Below are 20,915 nucleotides of genomic sequence, written 5' to 3'. Positions count from 1 at the left end.
CTGGGAGCAGGGAGTCATCCCACCTAACAAGGATCCCTTAGCTCCTGGTACAGAGCCTTCAGAAATAGTAGGAGATGGCTGTTTAGATGTTTGCATGTTTCAGTGAATGGATAGGCAGATAAACAGATGGACAAACAGCCATTTACTGCAGAGATGTTGATTGCCATCACAGTATTATCATGCCTGATGTATGCAGACTTGTCTTCCTTCTTGGAATGACATAATTATAATTCCTCCCCATATGTATTTTAGATTTCTGGCCAGAGTATGTATATGCTCCATAAAGTCTTTTAAAATGCTTAATAACATTCTGCCATGCATCTGAAGTTCAAATTGAAACTAGATGTAACCGAAGTAGTTTCTTAGCTATCAGGAGAGATGGAAAGAGTACCTGTATTCAAAATATTGTTCCCCCAATGCAAATAGGATAATGAAGTTACTTTCAGCAAACACATGAAGGGGCCTGACTAAATGCTTGCTAAAGCTATACAAATTTCACCAAAGAGCCTCTGTATCTAATTCCATACCTTAGCCAGCCTGAACGACAGTACTTTCTAATACATTTCTTTCCTCATATCAGAAGTACTCGTATGCATATATTTTGTCGATGTAGTCAAGGAATTAAGACATGAGTATTATTTCCGTCCCTTGTTATCTAATCTTACTGATGACAAACAGGCAGCTGCAGCCCCTGGGTGCCCACAAGCAAATCCCAGCAACTTTGGGCTTCTTTGGTTACTGATTTTAAGAAAAATGCAGAGCATTGTGAATGGAAGGGTGGGTGAGATCTTTGGGCTGATTTGCACCCATGCACACTTGAACAGGTCCTCAATACACAAAACTATCACCCATCTATTTGCAGATATTGTTAGCTCAAATAATTCTGCAGAGCAGTGCTTGGCATACTATAGCCTATATACCAAATCCAGCCCACCATCTGTTTTTGTAAATAAAGTTCTGTTGGAGCACATCCACACTCATTTGTTTAAATATAGTCTGTGGCTGCCTTCGTGCTACAATGTTAGACACCGTATAACCAAGAAATCATAAAACCTTTGCTCACTTGTTCTTTCCAGAAAAATTTTGCTGACCCCTGTTAAGGAGGTTAAGAGCATTAGGATAGAAGTCAAACCTAGAATCTAGTCAGGCTCTGTCTCTAAGTAATGATATCAGCTCTTCAAATTTCTTCCCCCAATCTGAGTTTCAGTGGCTCAGCATGCATCCTGGATGTGCTGTGCTATATCATATCTAAAGCTCCTTTCACTTCTAAATACAAGGCTATTCTTTTCATTTCACAATGACTAATAAAGCACAACATACCGTGACTATTAGGTTAAATGATATTGCAATTACCGTTTTTCTTGATCAAGATTAGTCAAAATCTTGGCAATTTCATATGTTTCACCCTTTAGAAGGAGAAGGTTTACAGTTCAAAAAAAGTGGGTACAAAATTGATGACAATTTCTGAGGGCCTTGGGGAGAGGGTGCTGAGTAACTGCGTCTTGTAAGGTGGCTGGAGAAAGGAAAGAGTACGAGGTACAGAAAGTTCAGGCTGGAAACTTCAAAGTTCATTTACTTCATAACCCTGGCTAATACCTTCTTTTATTATTTTTTGCTACAAAGCACATGAAAGCCACTCACATGAAAATTATTGAAAGATGCCACAGTTAATATACAGTCTGTTAGTTGGCCCTTGAATACGGAGTTTTCTTCGTTACAGATTGTGTTTTAGAAAGACCAGGGAACAAGGATAAAGTCGTAAAAGTTACACACAGACTTTCTCTTGGCTAAAAATAAACTGCAAGTTTTATTCATGTACTGAGGTTAATTAGGGAGGTAGCCAAATTCTGTAAAGTCTCGATAACTAGCAAAACACATGCTTGGGTGGAAAAGCCAGCTAATCTGGAATGCAAAGGAAACAAACGTGTTGGGGAATGACTCCAGAAGGAGGGTCATGTCATTGAACTATGGAGTTTGCTGATGCTTCTTTCATTATTTGTCCACATCTAGATTCTTCAGCTCAGAGAGGTAGAATAAATCCTCCTGCCCTGAAACAAGTTTCTTTTAGCACCATGTAATTATAAAGACTCAAGAACCTTCTAACTCAAATGTGAGTGAGAGCAATTTCCATAGCAGCTGTTGATTTACACCCACTCCATACTCTTCCCACCATTCACTCCTGATTCTCTGGTCAGTCTGTTCTGCTAGATTAGAACCTGAACTCTGTGTATTTAACCTGTCCCTACCTATAGTACACACATCCCCATTCCCACATATAAAGATGTCTTTGACCTGACATATCAGTTATTTAACCGCTCTGAATTTCTCTCCCATCGACAATAAAGTATTTTTATTTAAAGAATAGTCTTTTCAAATAATCATATTCAAATCTTTGCAAGGATGAAGTTAGTGTGTAAATTAGAAAGAAAAGTTGTATTATAAATGGATAAAATGAAATCATCTCCAAAGCCTTTCAACTCTAGCAGGTGATGAGTCCATGTACTATAGCTCAGATTTTCTTCTGGATCCCATGCTGTTTGCAGGCGAATAGCCCATATTTCCTTGGTTGGTGCCAGTGGTGAACCCTGATCTCTACAGCATGGGATACTTAGCTATTGACCATTTGTAACAATTCAGAGGTAAAAATTTTGCCAGTTTTCAGAAACTCTTCCCTCCAGAACCTTCTACTTTAAAGAAAAAAAAAAAAAAATGATTTGCAGGAAAGAGGTGAACTTAAAGCATCTTCTAAGTCTGCACATTTTTGTCTTTGCATTCTGACTTCATTCTTATATCATGGAGTCCCTATAAGCTTAGAAATCAGGAAACATACAAGAAAAGAGGGAGTTGAAATAGGTAATAAAAGGCTGCCTTGTATTAAGCACCTCCTGTGTAATCCACTGAGCGTTTAATATATATCATTCATCGTCTTTTATAACAGCCTCCTAAACATTGCTTCCAGGGCGTTAGCAGAAGTCCCATTTTATAGATGAAGACCATAAGGTTTAGAGAAAGTCAAGGGCTTACACAGATAGTTAATATTGGAGTCAAATTCCAAGCCCAAATCTTGGATCCCCAAAGTAGGTGTCTTTCCCTGTGTGTTTGGGCAATGAGGCCAACTTAACCCCTCAGATATACACATAGGTCCACTATAGGTTGGTATCTCTTTCCCATGATACTTCAGGGAGTCCTTGGAGATGAAGGATACTTAAAAGACCTTACAACCTCATTAGTGTCACCAACTACTGTGGAAGCAGCTGTCGGTTTTCATCAAAATGGAGAGATGAGGGTGGGCTCCATCGTCAGAGAGTCACTGTGGATGCCTCTACTCAGTTCTGTCCTTTGGGCTGAGAGCTTGTCACCTTCAGGCACGCGTGACTTCCAATGAGAGAGAGGCCTGATACGCTATGCCAGGGAACACTCAAAATTTAATGTTACTGAGCTCTCTGTGAAAGTTGGACAACTGTCCGTCTGTCACTCTTTATGTTCGTTTCATGGCTGCTTGTTCTGTTTTATTGCTGCACATGTGCTTTTTTTATAGGTTGTTGTAAGCTGGAAAATATTGTTAAGAGTTTTGGCTTTAGAGCCTCTCTCAAAATGATCTGAGTTTAACTCCAGCATCTTAAAATGAGAGTTCTTTTCCCCTGCTTCTTGAATGATCAGAAAGTGCTCTCCTGTCAAAATCACAAAATAGGGTATTCTCTTTTAAAAAGCCCAACCTTCTGGAGAGACAGACTGTGAGTCTCGGAATTACCAATGACAGGACATAAAATGAGTCTTATTTCTGTATCTTATTTTAAACTAAGAGCAGCCTTGTTACCCAACTTGTCTAAAGCAAAGCCAGACTGGACTTCCTTATTGCATGTTAATGGCAATTGGCCCAGAGGTGTTGAGCGTGTTTTAAATATATGCAGATTGATGGTAACTAAAAGCAACTCATTAATTCCTATCATCCATCACCCTTTGCTCTGTGGTCTTTTTTTCTTTCTACTGCATGTTATATTTGTCCTTAACCATACACAATGACCCTACTAGACAGGGACACATCTAATTTTAAGATGTCTGGGGTTTAGTATGTTGTTGGTATTTAGCGAATACAAAATATGTATGTGTATATATATATTGTATATATGCATCCTTCCCATTTTTAAGCCAAATAAAAATAAGGTAAGGTAAAGTAGAACAACCTTGTTAAAAATTTGAGTAAACTCAGTTATAATAATTTTGCCCATTTCATCTGCCTTTGGACATTGGGTATCTTTGAAGTTCTGAGGCTTAGGGAGGTAAACGCTGTTACCTGAATGTTTTAAAAATAGAGTTTACACTTTTGGGATGACTGAAAAATTCTACTGGTCTTGCATGGGCTTAGAGCCGCGTGTGTATTATGTAAGAGTTTATTCTTTAAAGGAGGACAGGTATTGATTATTTGCATACAGTGCCTCTCTTCCCTAAAAATAAAGGAATCTTTGTGTCTTCTTCTTGATATCTGTATAATTTCCCCAGACTCTGGTTGAGTACAATGTGTAATTCTTTGAACAGTCTTAATGAAGAGCTGGGCTCTTTCTGTTTGTTGAACTTTACCCCAAAGGGATCAAGAGTATGTGAACATGAATTAGGAACAAAAAGATTATTGTTCGATTTTATCAAATTAACAGGAATGCCCAAAGGAGAATCTTAACTCTAGAAATGTGTTCTTAAATGGAAATAGACTTTCAGTCCGTAGAGACTATCATAAAAACAGGAATGGATTTACCTCTAAGTTAGCCTGTCAATGATTATTCCTAGGGAAAGCATGTTTGGAAGAATATATACCAAAAAAAAAAAAAAAAGAAAGGGAAGATTAGAGAAAAGAGAGTGATGGTTTAGAGCTCATATTAGAATTATAGAATTCCTTTTGATATTCTACTTATTAAGTAGTTAAACATACATTTAAAAAAATATTTTGACCCTATGAAAATTGAACTTCTGAAAATTGGAATCATTACAACATTTGGCTATAATATATGAGAATTCCCATGTGTTCCCAATTTCTGTCTTGATGAATTCATCAATCTACAGCTCCTACATATTTCACATGGTATATTTTGCTCCTACTGAAGAAAAATCCCATTCAGATGAACTTGAGTGATGGGAGATTAACCTCTGTGCAGGTAGATGGACATAACGACCAATGGAATTGCCACCAGGTGGCCACCCTCTGGGCCATCTTCAGGATGGATCTCAGGCAGTCCCACAGCAGCTCTGGTGTTTTATGCTGTGTCGTTAAAGTGATACAGCTCCCTATTCTGTCTCTTCTTCTCTGTTTTCCACTTTGGTTCACTCTGACATTTGAATAATTCTTGGTAATTTAAACTAGAAATAGAGGGAAAAGGCAAGGCGGGTGGGAGGGAAAGAGAAAGAAACCGACAGACAGGAAGAAAGACAGAGAGAGACTAATTAATTCTGTTATTTGAGCTCCAGGCCACGTCCAAGAACTTGAGGCCACCAGGCCAACCATGGCCAGGTGGTACTGTCAGCTGTCTTTGCTTTTTTTGTTGTTGTTGTTTTTTTGTGTGTTTTTTTTTACGTTGCCATGAGAATAAGTACAAAAAGTAGCTACCATTTATTAGTGTGCTACAAATGTTCCCTCTATCTGCCAACTGGAAAAGAGAACTAGAAAAACAAAGTCCCAGGTACCATCTTTTGTAAGGTTGCTCAGACAAAAATAGTGGGACTATGTAAGAACTCTTCTTGCTCTGACCAAAGCCAGTCTTCTTTTTACGACTTCGTGTTAGCTGTGGATATCAAGACAATAAAAATATTTTAGAAACACTTTTTCTGTCTTCAAGGAACTTGCACTCCTATTGGGAACTTAAAATCACCTAAAACCATTTGGATCTAAAACCCTGATGCTCTTTGCCCTCGAAGGCCTTGATTTTGTAAAACTTGTAGCATCTCCTCTCACCCACACACCCAGTGTACATACTTTGATTTATCACACATGTCCTTCCTATTCTGCTGTCTTTACTTGTTTTTGAAGCTTTTCCTTTTCTGCTCCTCTGCTAACCTGATGCCTGATACTTATCAGAAACTCATTTAAGGTTTGTGGAATGACTGAATCAGTAGTCCTCACTCGTTGGGAATTTTGAAAATGTCTGGTTATGCTTTGGGATGTCACAGTGAGGGAGCAGGCGAAGAGGCTGAATGTCCTGTACTGTGTGCAATAGTTGCAAATAATAAAGAATTACCTCACATCCTTGATGACTCCCCAATGTCCCACCAGACATTTATGTTAAGAGCCTCCCCAAAATAAATTTGATTAACTAAACCTAAACCATAACTCCATTTTACATATAAATGCAAAATATTGTGTGCTTTGATTATACCCTGAATTATTTAGGACTATAATTGCTGTGTAAGTCAAGTGTAGGTTGATCTTTCGTTTGGAACATTTCTAAGAGTCATCCACCATTTCAGAAAATCATGACACTCATGACAGCTATTCTTGGTATTTGAGTCACCAATACCACACATTTTTATGAATCTGCATTTGTAACTAAAGTATTCACTGTAATTCTGCATATAGGGGAAAGCATCTTACCACTTCTTTAGGCCTGAGAATTTACACATTGAAATGACTATTATTTTATCATAAATTACTTTCTTTGAATTCATCCTGACTATTACAGTCAGGGAATTATATTACCTTATATGAAATTATATGTGTAGGTGGACTATATTATCTATAACTTTCATTTTGAAATAGTAGAACAGGTGTTATAAAATATGTTACTAAAAGAAACATTACATCCAAAATGTTGATTACTGGGATGAATGGATGGATGGATGGATGGATAAACACATGAATGAATCAGTGAAAAAGAACTAACAGTGTTAAGTAAGCTGTTTAGACAGTAAATGATCTAGCTTTTGAGAGGAGAGTAAGGAAGTCTATAAGTGAAATTCACAGGGAGAGGTTTGCATAACCAAATTCAATGATTTTGCATGGCACTGGCAAAAGCCATATGCAGAAGACCCACAGAAAGTAGGAAACTGTTTTAAGTTTCCCATCTTGGATGGCATGTGTTGTTGGCAAAAACGATTCAACCGTACCCTCCATTTCTTGATGTATTACCAGTGTTCCCAAGGTATACAGAATGGTGTCGAATGTATTGTTATTCATAAACTCACCCTTCCAGTATTTATTTAACACATACACGTTAGATATTGCAGTCGGTACTTCAAAGTCTGTCTGATGGTTTTCTGGGTAAATCCATCAGAGTGATTGATTCTCATTTGTGTGTCATGTGAGATTCTATCTCCAATGAGATGCCATTTTAGGATTTACCAGGAAAAACTTATGGGACTTTTACGGATTGAATTGTGTCACCTAAAAAGATGTTGAAGCCCAAACTCCCAGTATCTATGAATGTAACTTTCCTTAGAAATAGGGTCTTCTCAAATGATCAAGTTAAGATGAGGTCATCAGAGTGGGCCCTAATCCAACATGACTGTGTCCTTATAAAAACGGAAAATTTGGACATGGAGATAGAGATACAGGGAGAATGCCAAAGTGAAGGTTGGAGTTACACTGCCACAAGACAAAGAATGCAAAGATTACCAGCAAACCGCCAGAAGCTTGGGTAAAGGCGTGGAACAGACTGTCCCTCAAAGGTCTCAGAAGGAACTAACCCCTCCAGCTCCTTGATTTTGAACTTTTAACCCCCAGAACCTTTTCTGGTACTTTGTTATATAATATAACAGTACATATAATATAATAGTAGCCCTAAGAAACAAATAGGGACTATAACTAAGCACTATACCTTCTTACCACTGAAGAAGAAAAACTATGCTTTTGATCTTTTCCCCCTTTAATGTATCTGATAATTCAGTTTTCTCATAATTTTATCCTCACAGTGACTTTCTTTTCTGTATTATATGGCTTCCTTGGCTGGATGGAACAAATGAATAATGTTTTGAACGTTTTTCTTTTTCTTCATTGTCAATCTTTCTTGATTCTGGCAGATGCAAATCCATTGTCATGAAACACAATGTTTACAATTTTTGAAAGATTAATCTCTATTCCTCTGGCTTTCTTTTGGTACTGTCCTTGGATATTAAACTCCCATCCCCTTTCTTGACCTCCACACGTCTTCTTTAATATCAATTTTACTCTTAATTTTAAAGGCTTTACCTCAAAACTCTGCAGGGTTTCCCATCAGTGTCATATTGGAGCCTGTGGGATTCTCCAGAAGAATCATTCATATTATAAATTCATATTTCAAGTTCCAGTCACTGAGGGATTATTGGTGGCAGTGATCCTATCATTAAAATCATTGGTTATTTATTATCTTGAACATGACTTTGTTGGCTTATCTGGCAATGCCTGCTGCCCTGACTTCAATACTACGTTCCTTCTCCTTTATACTTAGAACTACTCTTGTTATACAATTAGTTCCATACTCTGTGTTCTGGTCTTTACATAGACCCCCATTAGTTCTCCACATCTGGGATCTTTTAGTTCCTTATGACGAAAATCCTTTAAAAACATTTTTGAGGCCACCTAAAGTCGCACCACATGTAAACTCTACCTAAGGATTTTGGGCTTCACTAAACCCTCCCCTCATTAACTTTGCCTTCAATGAAGTGGGTATCTGGGCCACTGTTTTCTTGTATAATAAGATGAATCAAATTTAATAATATGGAAATCTGTATATATAGAGTTACTCTTTTTCAATCTGTTGCCAAAATCTCAGAAAAAAAAACACACATTATACATATGAAAATGACTACTTTCCAATGAGAATGTATATTGTTTAGTACTGAGCTATTGTGCCAAATGCCCATAAGCTTTGCAAATGTTTACGCAAAATAAAAAAATTAGGGCATTTTTGGAACAAGGACAGTGGTCATCTGTCACCCTGTGGACACTGATGACAGTAATAAGTTATTTAGTCTTTATTTCCTGGTTAATCGTGCAATGAGGTGCTGTAAGAGATACTGTTCAGAAACTGCCCCTAACCTCAGGAAGCTTACAGTTGAAGACAAAAGTACTAATTAGGAAATGTTCATCTTGTTGAACCAAAAATGTTGGTAATGCAGATAATTTGGGGGAGATGGCATGGGAGGGTAGGAGTTTGGAAATGGGGCAAGAGATGTTGCTATTTCCAGACCCCAATCTGTGTCCTTGGACATGGTGGTGTTTTGTTTTGTTTCGTTTGTTTGGTTTTGTCTCCGTATGCTTCAGCATCCTTGCCTTTAAAATATGGATGATAATGGTACAAAGTGATTGTGATAAGGTTGTCATCATTTGATACATGTGAACTACTTATAACAATAGAACCTCAATAAATAATAGCAGTCATTGTTAGACTTAGGTGTTCTATAGTCAGAATCTGTCCACTCATAAGAAAAACCTTAGTGGTCACAAGATGATCATTCCGTCACCTGTTCAGTCTAACAATTGCTTCCCAAAAGTACAGGTTGTCCTACATGCACGTGTACTTTTCCATCTTTCTGAAACATCTAGATTAGGCGCATGTAAGTTCTCACTTCACAGTTTCTACCCTGTCAAGACTTTCCTTTAAATTTCAAAGTTCTCCAGGAGGTGCTCCTGAAATTGAGTATTGAAGCGGACTCTTTTTCATGAGTAACCATGGCCTGCTGAGTAATTTTGTGTTTATCACAAAGAGTTCACATCCAAGAAATACATGTGCATTTAAGGTTCTCTTTTTCAGATGAACGGCCTTCAGAGTCAAGGAACTTAGCAAAGGCGGAACCCTCCTTTCTTTCTAGGGCTTCCAGCCTCTCCAGGTCACTTTGTCTCTATGAACCATTTCAAATAATGCTTGATTTAATTTCAGTGATGTTCATAACAAGATTCATTTCTCAAACATTATGATTTTGCTTTTATTAATACCAAGCTACTCTAATGGTAATTGCTTAATTTTTATGAAGTTAGCTAATCCAAAAAAAGACACCTAAAGAAAAAAAAATTAATAATGACATTTCATAGAAGTAAATGGCAATTTATTTAATGATGACCATATGGCTAAAAAGAAAGCAACCCTTCAGCATATTTAGTATACCTTTTTTATCAGAATGGTTTGATAGAATATTTGACAAAACTGGAATTTCCATGCGTTATGATGTAAATTTCTGAGACATGAAGGGACCTTCACATCATTGTTAACTCCTGACCTGACTTCCTGTAAGTAATTTCAGGATTTTTCTTTTCTTCCACAAGATATCTTATTCCAGAAACAAAGTCAAAATAACAAATCAAAGGCTGCATGTGCCACTATTGATAATATTGTTTTGTTCAATTCTGAATCCCCTAATAGGTTTAAGTCTCACAATTAAGTTCATGAACTTGTTGCAATGATGTTGCTAACCGTTTTTGATATCAGAGAGATTATTCATTATGAATTTGTACCAACTGGACAAACAGTTAACCAAGTTTACTATTTGGAAGTGCTGAAAACGCTGCATGAAAAAATTAGACGACCTGAAATTTTTGCGAACAATTCATGGCTCTTGCATCACAGCGACGCACCAGCTCACACAGCACTGCCTGTGAGGGAGTTTTTAGCCAGTAAACAAATAACTGTACTGGAATACCCTCCCTACTCACCTCATCTGGCCCCCAATGACTTCTTTCTTTACTTGAAGATAAAGGAAATATTGAAAGGAAGACATTTGTATGACATTCAGGACATAAAGGATAATATGATGACAGCTCTGATGGCCATTCCAAAAAAAGAATTCCAAAATTGCTTTGAATTGTGGACTAGGCGCTGGCATCAGTGCAGAGCTTCCCAAGGAAAAGTACTTTGAAGGTAACCGTAGTGATATTCAGCAATGGAGTATGTAGCAGTTTTTCTAGGATGAGTTCGTGAAATTAATTGTCTGACCTCGTATACATATTGCTGCAAAAGTTAACGTCATCTTTAGTACTTGCTACAATTTTTGATCCCCACTTTGAGAACAGAAAAGAGATATGTGTCTGATGCTGGGAAGTGCTATGGAGTAATGGAAAAAGACAAGGCTTGACTCTGGGAATCCAGCACTCCCATTGCAAACACAACGAACAATGACAGAATATATAAAAATATACGAAGAATATGTAAAGAACTTCTACAAATCAGAGAAAAAAGACAAATAATCCAAATCAAACATAGACAACAGACTTCATTTTACTAAAAAGAATTAAAATTTCCCATATAAACTTCACATTTCAAATCACAATAACCATGCAATGTCATTTTACATCAAAGTTGCAAAACTTAAGAATGCCAAGTACTGGAAAGTATGTCAATCAACAGATACCCTGGGATTATTGCCCTTGAGAGTGTAAATTGCTATAATCACCTGGAAAATGGCTTAGTACTATCCTTTCAAATCGAACATTCAGATTTCCTGACCAAGCAATTTCTCTCCTAGGGACTATCCTAGAGAAACTCTTTAATATGAATACAGGAGTTCATGTTTAAGAATGTTCATAGTAGCACTGTTCGTAAATTGTAAAAAAAAAAAAAAAAAAAAAAAAATAGATATCATCCAAATATCTATGAACAGATGAATACAAAATTAAATTATGGCATAGTCACTAAATTCAATTGTATTCATCAGTGAAAACAAGTTATAGGCAACAGCATGGGTAGATGATACAAACATAATATTGAGAAAAACAAATTCTTTGAGACTATATATAGGATGCTAATGTTTTATAAATCTAAAAGAAACATTGTTAAAAATATACATATTTGTAATAAAAAATAAACATTAAAAAATCAGGGGAATAATAAAGACAAAATTCAAGATAATAGATATCTCCCAGGGGTAAAAGGGAATAGGCAAGTAGATAGGATAGTGAAAGAGCACATGGGGTGATGCAGCAGAAGGGATAGAGTCCTAATGCTTAAATATTTATTTTTACTAATATACTTTATACAAGATGCATGTATGTACATGCTTCACTTATTTTTGTAGTTATGAAGTGTACATAAAAAGATGAGAAAAAACTATGACTATGACTACATATATCCTTCATGTGTTAGAAATAGACAGGAGAAAGGAAAAGTGGAGAAAAATGGCAATAGCCTGGAACAGAAAATTCTTATATTAAAAAAAAAAAGGTGGAGCAAGCATCGTCCAAGTCTCACCTCCTGTGGTTGTCACATCTAAGTCAGAGTCTCCCAAAGAGCCTGAACACCTGCGGAAGCTCTTCATCGGAGCTTTGGAGCAACCAGCGAGCGTCTGAGGAGCCATTTTGAGCAATGGGGAATGCTCACAGACGGTGGGGTGATGAGAAAGCCAAGCACCAAGTGCTCCAGAGGCTTTCGATTTGTTCCCTGTGCCACTGTGAGGGAGTGGATGCAGCCATGAACCAAGGCCACACACGGTAGAGGGAAGAGTTGTGGAACCAAAGAGGTTTGTCTCAAGAGAAAATTCCCAATGACCTGGTGTGCACAAAACTGTGAAAAAGAGTTTTGTTTGTGGAATTACAGAAGGCACTGAAGAACATCACCTAAGAGATGATTTTGAACAGTTTGAGAAAATGAAGTGATTGAAATCATGACTGACTGAGACAGTGGCAAGAAAATAGGCTCTGCTTTTGTAACTTTTGCTGACCATGACTCTGTAGACAAGATTGTCATTCAAAAATACCATACCCTGAATGGCCACAGCTGTGTAGTAGGGAAAGCCCTATCTAAGCAAGAGACGGCTAGTGCTTCATCCAGCCAAAGAGGTCGAAGTGGTTCTGGAAATTTCAGTGGTGGTCAAGGAGGTGCTTTTGTTGGGCAATCACAGCTTTGGTCCTGGAGGAAACTTCTGTGGTCGAGGTGGCTTTGGTGGCAGTTGTGGTGGAGGGTATGGTGGCAGTGGGCATGGCTACAATGGATTTGGTAGCGATGGAAGCAATTTTGGAGGTGGTAGAAGCTACAATTTTGGCCATTACAACAATCAATCTTCAAATTTTGGACCCATGAAAGGAGGAAACCTTGAAGGCAGAAGCTTTGGCCCCTCTGGTGGTGGAAGCCAATACTTTGCCAAACCATGAAACCAAGGTGACTATGGAGGTTCCAGCAACAGTTGCTATGGCAGTGGCAGAAGGTTTTAATTACTTCTAGGAAACAAAGCTTAGCAGGAGAGGAGAGCCAGAGAAGTGACAGGGAAGCTACAGGTTACAACAGATTTGTGAACTCAGCCAAGCACAGTGGTGGCAGGGTCTAGTGCTACGAATAAGACATGTAAACAATACTCATGTGTATGGGCAAAAAACTTGAGGACTGTATTTTTGACTAATTGTATTACAGGTTATTTTAGTTTCTGTTCTGTGGAAAGTATAAAGCATTCCAACAAAGAGTTTTAATGTTAAAAAGAAAAAAGAAAAAAAGGGCAAGTGGCCAACAAAAGTTTTTTCCAAATTTTAGTCTTAAAAGTAATTGTGCAAATGCAAATTTAAAAATAAAATGCAAATGAAGAGTTTATTCCTTACTTATGAAATGACAAAGACTTAAAAGAAAGATCCCATTGTTTTTCAGGCTACAGAGGAATAAATACTCATATACAACCTTGATGGTGAGAATGAAAATTGATCTATCCTTTCTATGGAATAATTTTGCAGCAAATTACAAAGGCCTTAAAATATTCATAACAATGGCTTTGCATTTGTGCTCCTATGAATTTATTCCTGAGAAGTAAATGTTTTCGTGTGCTTGGGAGAACACAGATATTAGCACAGACATGTTTATAATTTAAATAAAACAAACAACTGGAGACAACCTTCTAGCTAATAAAAAGTGATTAATTAAAATATAGAGAGAATGAAAATAATAAACAATCCTTTAAAATTTTAATGGAGAAATGAATATATAGACATGAAAATGTTCAATAGGAAAAGAAAAGTTATAGAATTAATAGAATTATGTTTTAAGTATTAAGAATATTTAATATTATTCACTTTTAACAGATATATATTGTATCTATTTGGGGGTTTTTATGTGGGTTTAGGACAAAGTCTGGGGTGCATATTAATATTTCTTTCTGAGTAATGGGATTATCCATGATGTTTCTTTATCTTTATTCAGTGGTCATGACTATCTTGCTTATCATGGTACCCTCACTACCTAGTTCTTGGCACATAGTAGGTGTTCACTAAATATTTGTTGTATGAATTAAAGCATTAGATAATAACCTGTGGAATTAATTAAAATAAAATAGGGGAGATTTTTATTGAACTAATACAGTTGTATTCCACTGAAACAAATATTCTACATAAATCAGAATCCTTGTCTTCTAAGAGCTAAGTATCACATTGAAGGTATTCATGTCTGATTCCACTTACAAGGGATTAAACCTTCCGAGAGACATTTGCATTTTGAAATGGTAACATTTAAACTAATATCCTGACTCTACAGTGGTAGATTTTCCGAGGAGATAATTTTGGAATGAGAAAGTTTGTACCATTTGGTATGCATGTAATCTATCCATGCCCAAGTCCGCTTCTGTTTCAATAGATTTCAGATAGATTACAAATGTTATTAACATTACTGTCTATAAAAGTAATAATTACCACCTCTATGAAAAACTATATGTGTGATCTCATTTTTCCTACAACAAATATATGAGGTATTTTTTTAAATTAATTTATTTATGTTTATCTTATTTTATTTGGGGAAAAGATTTAGTGACAACTTACAAAAAATTGCATGCACAATTTTTATAAATTGTAAAGAGTCCATTTGGCTTAATAGAAAATAAGTATGAGGAAAATTGGTTGAAACTAATTTGAGGCTGGTGCATTAAAATACATCCTATGAGGTAGGTAATAAATATTGCTCAGATGACCTAAAAGTCTATCCCAAGAAGATAATTCACATGGTCATATAGTTGATAGGGTTCATAAAATGAAGTCACCCAGCCACCCAGAGAAACATAGAAGACTGTATCATGAAGCAAATCCTAATGACATAGTAAATCCAACTCTGTTTACATGTGTTTGTGTTTTTAATAATATAGGCCAAGTTAATCATTCTAAAGCTCAGTCAGTGAAAGCGGGTCCCTGTGGGATCCCACACAATGTCCCCTGGTATTTAGCTTTCTCACAATCTGAACTTAATCCAAAAATAAATATTAGCGTGTCAAGATAAATAAATGGTCTTCATAGCCTTTAGGCATTTCTCCATAAAAACTGTTTTCCTCGGCCAAGGATTTTTGCAAACATTGAGAAGCCATGAATTTGAGGTTACACTCCCTTGATGAGGATCTGAGGAGCTGAAGGCCTACCCCACCCCTAGGAACAGGGTTTTTACTCACAGAACAATTTTGAATCAGCTCCAACAGACACCAGGTCATGGCAAAGGTAGAGCAGCATGTTTAAAAGCATAGACTTTGGGGTCAGAAACACCTCCATTGTGTCCCAGATGTGTGACCCTTAGATAAATCACCTCACCTCTTGTCTGTCCTCCTGGCATTGTTATGCCCAAGTTTTATCTGCTTGGAAGTAGGGCTAGTGTGAAGACTGAATAAAAGGATGGTTGGGAGGTACTTTGCATAGAGCCTTAATTAGGTCCAATTTATTCCTTAGCATGGGTTGGTTTATTTAATAGGGAGGTAAGGAGTTGGGGAAGAAGAGATACATGAAGAACTTGAAGATAAAGTAGAAGGAAAATAATAATATCTAGAACAAAGACTCTTTCTCATCGAAGAAAAACTACCTCAGCAGAAACCAATGAATTTTCCTCAATCAGATTAATTTTCTTTGGACGCTGGAAGGAATAGTCAATGAATGTACTCTCATGTTCCCTTACCTCTCTCATTCCCAGGCCCCAGACACACACATTCAACAAAAACACTAATGGGAGATTCTTTTCTGTTTGTTTGTTTGTTTCCAAATGATAATGTGGTCTTTTGTGTAGTCATTAAGGTACTGCTTTGTACAACAATATGTTGTTTTTATTTGGGGGGAAATATGAAGTATTTCCTAATCTTGTGGCTCTTGCATTGCAGAGCACAGCAGGAGATGTTTAACTGGCAAGTACTCTCTGAGGTCACAATGTGCTACATTTTTTCATGGAAAGCTTCAACTGCTCAACTAAAGAATGAGTTTCTTTAACAGGCAAATGAAAAAGAGACTGTCAGGTGATTCCTTGAGGTATGCTTAATTAATTCCAATCTATTAATGACGGCAATTTTCTAGTTTCAAATGATAAATGGCATCCCTTTCTAAAAGGCATCTCACAGAGAAAGGATCTTCTCCCCACTCCCAGATTTTTTTTTTCCTTTGTCTGTCCATTGCTGCTCAGAATGAGCTTACATCAGTAATAGTCATAATGATTTACAAAAGTAACTCCTGTCTAATCAGTTGGGACCTGGAGTTTTTATGATATTGCCAGATGTGCCATCAAAAAAAATCATCCGGTTCAGAAACTTGTGATAAATCCAGTCAGAGTCAATTAATTCCCTGAAGGCAACTGGTTGGTTGGTTTGTATGTATTTGTGTTAGGGGCCTCACCCATTTTCTTCCTATTCTCTTTATCTGCCTTTCCATTGTGTAGAAGACAAAAAAAAAAAAAAAAAAATCTATAAATACAAAATTACTGGGAGGTTGGCATATATTAGAGACCCTAGCACAACAGTTGTTTCTCTCATGTATTAAAAAGACATTTTAGTCCAACAAAAAGGGGAGGAGGAGAAAGTTTGAAAAGACCCACACAATCATATTTCTCATATAGACTCTGTCTGTCACTCACAATGCTGATGCCAACATTGCATAAATACTCAGACGTTGCCTGTGGGATAATTCTCTCCCCTCTTTGATGAAAGTTCCCCTCAGAATTCATGTTTGCTTGCTCTGGACCCTCATCACATGAGTTTTATATCTCTAAGAAATAATTTTGGTGATTTTACCTCATAATGTGGTCAGTGGTTTAAACATGTATTCCTCCCTCAAAATAGTCAACTAGTTAAGAATAAGTCCCATATTATCTCCAAATTCCCTTAGGACGGTGCCTTTCACCAGGGGAGTCTCACTAATTTTGTTGAATGAGGGAAAGAATCCAAAAATGGATGAATATGGGTTTTCATTCCAAAGCTTGAGGGGGAATAAATGGAAAGATCCTACTGAGATTTTAAACCACTTTTCTGGATTGTGTTACAGTAACTAAGCTGGGCAGTAACGGGGTAACTTGCATTGGGGGAAGACTTTAACTTGATTTATACTTTCTTGCAAGATCTTGAAATGGTACCTCCCAAATTCTATATTCCTAAATTATGGTCTCTCGGTGGAGATTAAAATATCTATAATCCAGTGTAACAAGACACAATTGTGTGCACTGATGACAAATTAAATCTTTGGGGGAAAAAATTTCCCTATATTGTCTCTGATTACATAATCAAGGAATCTTATGAATTTGCTGATGTGCAGATTTTTCTTTAATGTAAGCAAGCAAGGAAGGGTGGCTTGGAAACGTGGAGAAAAAGAAGGGGGTTGGGAATGTGGAGTCTCTTAGGGGAAGAGACTGGGTGTTGACTTAATACAGAGTCACAGCAGTTATTCCGGAAGCACTTATTTAAACAGCTTTGCAGAAGTGCAACAATGACTGAGCTTTGAATGTTCAAAATCTAATATTTACACAGTTCTTCATCTTTGGGTCTTATAGGGCATAAAGATAGTATCTTTGCCCAGGGACTTTGTGAATATCAGAATAGGAATCAGAAAACTTTTTGCTGTGATTCTTTAAGTTCAATTAAATAATGTCTCAGAGTTGAATAGAGATCAAACAGAGTGAAGCACCGTACCGTCTTGGGGCCCCTCATGCACTAATTTTTCCCCAGATTTCCTGCTACCCTTTTAAAAGATTTTGCTTGGTGGAAATCAATGTAATTGTTTTAAAAACTGTTGGTCAGTCATCTTGTGGAGTTAGCTAGGTTTTCAGGGACAATACAATACACACACAAAAAAAAACCTGTTAGATATTAGCCACTAAAGTTAGATTATTTTCTCATATTTATTATTAGATACAATAGCCTATAGTTTATTTTTATACATGCATTTATTGAATAGAAATAGCTCATAAATGTTCTAATATTGAGACATCAGAATGTATCAGGATGTAATTTATCTAAAATATTAAAATTAAACTGGAAAATTAAACTTTATTTTCCCACTTTTATTTTCATCTTGATCCATATGCAGCCAAATTTTATATCATTGTAGTCATAAAGCAAAGACAATTTTTACTTATGGTTTCTGTTTTTTTCTATTCCAAATGCATGCTGCTTGTTGCTCTGTTGGAGGTTGCTGAGGACATAGCTTGCTATATATGGCATTACACAGTTCTCTTTATGATCCATTATAGAGGAGAGATCTTTTCTATTTTCTATAACACAAATAATCATGAAAGTGAGCAAAAAAAAAGTTGTGTGTTTTTTTTTTTTAGTTGTTTTTTTTCTTATGACCATGGGGACCCATTTGATGATCACATCTTCCTTTTTTTACATTGCTACCTAGCAGGCTTAGAATCACCTTTGTAGTCCACCTGAAATATAGGATTTACGAGACATATTTTCCAGTCTTAACTCCCTTTGTACATCACACTTTCTTTTCCTCATTCAATTTTACATTTTCAACCAATTTGTTGTTTTCTTTCCGTTCATTTTATGTCATATAAGGCACTTATAACATTCTTTATACAAGATATTATTTCTTTTATTATTATAGTATATGCTTCAGAATTATTGTTTTACTCTCTGTATGATATTCTATGGAGTAGAGGTAAACCATTATATGCATCTTTAGCACTTAAGTGGTTTCTATTTTATCTATTGCTACACAAAATTATAACTTTTATATCTGAGTATCTTCTTTCCCCCATTTAAAACAAATTGGTTACTTTGGATAAATTTTCAAGAATGATATGACTTGTTCAAAAGTTAAATGCTGACAATTAATGTCAATCCATTTGTGTCCTGTTTTGAAAGTAGAGGGAGGATTAATCCACAGTAAATCTGTATTTACAAGTAGATTAAATGATATAATTATTACCGAAAATTTACTTCTCACAGGAAGTAATTGGAATTTCATGTTCCAGCCTGCTCAGTGAATATATCATTTCTGTGCAGAATTAGGTCAAAATGAATCTGGGCTTCAAAAATGTGAACACAGTGGAAATACCCTCCTTGATTCATAAAAGAGAAATTATTGAAATTAAGATACATCTACTCAATAAAATAATAGACACTAAAAGTAAGCTTTTAGTATGCTTATAATAAGAATTAAAACTTTTTTTTTTATAAAGAACCTATTATGCTCTTTAGTAATTTAGCATTTAGTAACTCTCTTCACCCATCTATGTTTTCCATCAGTGGTTCTTAACTGGGGGGTGGAACTGTCCCCCAGAAAGCATTGGAAATATGTGGGAATTGTTTGGTTTGTCATTTACAACTGAGGACTGCCACTGGTAACTAATGAATGCCAGCCAAGGATGTTCAACCTCTGTCAATATCTGTATTGCACTAGACAATCCTGTGCCACAAAACAAAACAAAAAACTTGTTCTGCTCAAAATGCTAGCAGTCTGCATTGAGAAACACAAGTGTCTATAGATTTGGTCCCACTGAAGGTTGAGAGCAGATGATTGACTTGGTGCTTGGTCCGCTGTAAACAAACACTGAGCACCTACTGTGTGCCAGTCACTCTTCTACATACTCAGAATATATGTACATCAGAGAATGAAGCAAAGACTCAGTCCCACATGAAAGTCACATTCTAAAAAGAGGCTCTTAATAAATGTTGCTTCAGGCATATAGTTGGAAAAGCAATATGTAAAATTTCATTCACTATATGGCTGAATAAATAAGCAAAAGGAAACTTTGAGTTGCAGGGATGGAGGCCTCAAGTGGTAGCTAACATAGCAAGCAATAGAAAAGCATTACATCACTTGTTCCATCGAACCCTGCTTTTGATCTTGACTGTTTTGGCTTAGTGTGTGTCTCCCTTTTCACTTATCCCGACTTCTCCCAAACTCTTGATTTCACATTCTGCCTAATCCAAAGAAAATTAATTTCTCATGGAATGGAGTCCGACCTCCCTTTGGTATTTATATACCTCAAAGATTGTTCCAATGTAGAAAGAAGTCTTTAAAAAATCAACTTTAAAGCAAAAAACAAATCTGTCTGCCCTGGTGTAAAAAGATAAGAACATTAAAAGTTCAGAAATCACTTCTCTGTTCCATCAAATCACGATCTGGTTGTGCCTTTTATTGTTTTATATGTTTCAATTAACTCAATTGTAATTGCTTGTCAGCATTTCATTCTAAGCAATAAATTTGTCATAAAAAAAGAGTAGAAATAATCAAATTTCATTGTTCATCATTTTAGTGTTTATTCCCCTTATCTGTTCCTGCAACTTTGGAATATATTCTTTTGTTAACAGCTGTTGTAATATGTTTTATAGGGAGATAGTTTAACAATTTCCTTTCTAATTTTCTTTCAGTTTTATATGTAGATTATTGCTTTTTAGAGTAAGAAAGAAAATGATCAGATGGGAAAAGAAAAGGAAAGTGGAGGAGACTATATAAATATGTGCATTGTGAACAATTTATATGTTTATATGACTTATTTACGTACTATATACTTACGCTCAGAATTAAAATATATATCAAAATATTTAAAATTATTTATATGGTTAACTAGTTAGTAAAATTATTATTTAGTTATTCAATTTAGGCAAAAATGTTTTTGTATTACGGTAAGACTGTAGGATATTGTTGATATCTGTGAACCCCAGGATCAGATTATGGTAGTTGCTCTGGTCTGGACCTCTTTGAACACTCAGTGGCATTCTCTTCTCTTGACTGTCTTCTGACTTCTTCTCTTTAAGGCATGCTCCAAGGAGAGTGGTGGAACAGGGTATTAATTTATACTAAAGGGCAA

The 20,915-nt window shown here is 36.2% G+C and overlaps 1 protein-coding gene and 1 pseudogene across 1 annotated transcript in view; both read left to right on the top strand.

Annotated features, from left to right (window-relative positions):
* RARB (retinoic acid receptor beta) overlaps nucleotides 1–20,915 on the top strand; it is a 670,351-nt gene that overhangs the window by 309,762 nt on the left and 339,674 nt on the right. The window lies entirely within an intron of this gene.
* LOC148758228 (heterogeneous nuclear ribonucleoprotein A1-like) lies at nucleotides 10,625–13,829 on the top strand (annotated as a pseudogene).

This window comes from Rhinolophus sinicus, chromosome 5, assembly GCF_057876585.1.
Source record: "Rhinolophus sinicus isolate RSI-liver-muscle chromosome 5, RSI-T2T, whole genome shotgun sequence".
Taxonomy (NCBI): domain Eukaryota; kingdom Metazoa; phylum Chordata; class Mammalia; order Chiroptera; family Rhinolophidae; genus Rhinolophus; species Rhinolophus sinicus.
This window is presented reverse-complemented; position numbering and strand designations above follow the sequence as displayed.